This window comes from Sinocyclocheilus anshuiensis, unplaced genomic scaffold (genome assembly GCF_001515605.1).
Source record: "Sinocyclocheilus anshuiensis isolate Anshui unplaced genomic scaffold, SAMN03320099.WGS_v1.1 scaffold1345, whole genome shotgun sequence".
Classification (NCBI taxonomy): Eukaryota; Metazoa; Chordata; class Actinopteri; order Cypriniformes; family Cyprinidae; genus Sinocyclocheilus; species Sinocyclocheilus anshuiensis.
The window spans coordinates 68,175-70,324 of NW_015549627.1; the positions used below are offsets into that span (position 1 = coordinate 68,175).

The 2,150-nt window shown below is 39.6% G+C and overlaps 1 pseudogene; it reads right to left on the reverse strand.

Moving 5' to 3' along the window:
* The window catches only part of LOC107659524 (LON peptidase N-terminal domain and RING finger protein 2-like), a 54,194-nt pseudogene that overhangs the window by 36,917 nt on the left and 15,127 nt on the right, over positions 1-2,150 (reverse strand).

Genomic DNA, 2,150 nt, shown 5'->3' on the forward strand with positions numbered 1-2,150 from the left:
TGCGCAAAAAATCGCGCGAATATGAACGTGGTTTAGCGCAGCTCGTCAGTGAACAACGGCTCTGTGTAGTTAATGCTGCTCAATGTGAAAGCACGCACGTGATGGAGATTTACCGCTCATTACAGAACAGGCTTTCTGACAAGATGCACATTAAATATCGCATGCGATTTATCGTGCAGCCCTACTAGACAGGTAAAAATGTCCAAATTTGTTTTCACACAATGGCAATATTTAAAATATAGCTGCAAGCAGCAATGAAGCCCCAAGTACGGAGCCACCACCACCCCATAGCTTCAGGATAAACAAAGTGCAGTGGGTAGTCTTTTGCTATGCTTATGTTTTACTTCTTTAGAATTTGCTATGAGAACATACAAAGAAATATCGAACACGATTGGTGAAGGCAAAATTGGTCCTAAAATCGAGTCATACTTACATTTACATTTAGTCATTTAGCAGATGCTTTTATCCAAAGCGACTTACAAATGAGGACAATAAAAGCAGTCAAAACTAACAAAAGAGCAACAATATATAAGTGATCTGCTAAATGACTAAATATTCACAGTAGCCCAACTGAATGGTTCCAGAGCGTATATTCACCCCAAAGTCCTGTTTGTTTAACTAGTTTGATCATGCCATTACCTGAACATTGAACCATACCCAGGCCCACTTGAAGAGGTGGACTCAGCACAGTTCAGTTCATGATATTAAAATTGCATTTACATTTACATTTAGTCATTTAGCAGAAGCTTTTATCCAAAGCGACTTACAAATGAGGACAATGGAATTAATCAACCACTGAAGTCTAAGCTTAGACGCGAGGGTCTGCGTTCATCACTCTGTCAGTTTATGGACTATGCTTTGTTGTGTGTTGGCTCTTCATTCACTGTGGGTGTCGCGGAGGAGGAACGCGACCCCGCGTCTGTGACTGAGATGGCGGACGCACCAGTTCGCACTTACAAAATGGCGGTCACAACTACACCCCGTCATGTCTCAGCTGCCATTTCTGAGTCAAGTCAAGTCACAGCTAATCTTCATGAGTCAAGTCAAGTCTCAGCTGATTTGCCAGAGTCTCGCCACATCTCAGCAGTTCGTCCAGAGTCATGTCACGTCACAGCTGATCTTCCAGAATCTCGTCACATATCAGCTGATCTTCCAGAGTCACGTCACGTCTCAGCTGTTCGTCCACATTTACATTTAGTCATTTAGCAGAAGCTTTTATCCAAAGCGACTTACAAATGAGGACAATGGAAGCAATCAAAATCAACAAAAGAGCAATGATATGCAAGTGCAATGACAAGTTTCAGTTAGCCTAAAGCAGTACACATAGCAAGGTTTTTTTAATTATATAATATATAAAAAGAAAACCGATAGAATAGAAAAAGAATAGAGCAAGCTAGAGGCCTTTTTTTTTGCTTTTTGTTAATTGTATAATAAAAAGAAAACAAACAGATAGAATACAAAAAGAATAGAGAAGCCAGGTCCGTGTACTTTTATGCAAAAGTAAATGGTCCGTGTATCTTTTGGTCATGTGATTTTTTGTTTAATATTGAAAGTATAAAAATGAGAAATGGCTCCTTTTTCGTTTTTTCATTTTGTGCAAAAAACGAATAACAAGAATTTGGCTTAATTTTTCGTTTTTCGTTCAGGGGTGGAAAAATTAATAAACGGCTTGAATATTCGATTTCTAACGGGAATTAAACGCCCCTTTCTGCTGATTGGTCAGACAAAAGAAGATCAAACCATGCTGCCATCAGTCCTTCTGCAGTTCCCCGCGGCAGAAGTCTAGTCCTCTGCTGCTGCAGTTGTACGGATTCTTAAACAGTTGTATTGCTACAGTAAAATTGCTAAAATTTTATTGCTTAAACTACATTTAATCTTTTTTTTCACCAAACACCCAGACAAATGAATGGCTCGACACAACGTTACTCAGTTCTGTGAGTTATCTTTTAGGGTACCTTTTGATGAGGTCGCATTAAAAGACATTTTTCGTTATGGACTAAATTAATCCATAAAATCATGAGGGTAAATTTAATTGTAGTTTAAAGGACTTTATAGACTATGCTTTGCTGACTGCTGGTTCAGCGTTCACTGTGGGTATCGCGGAGGAACGCGACCCCGCACTCACTCGTGTAATGGCGGCCGCACTAAAG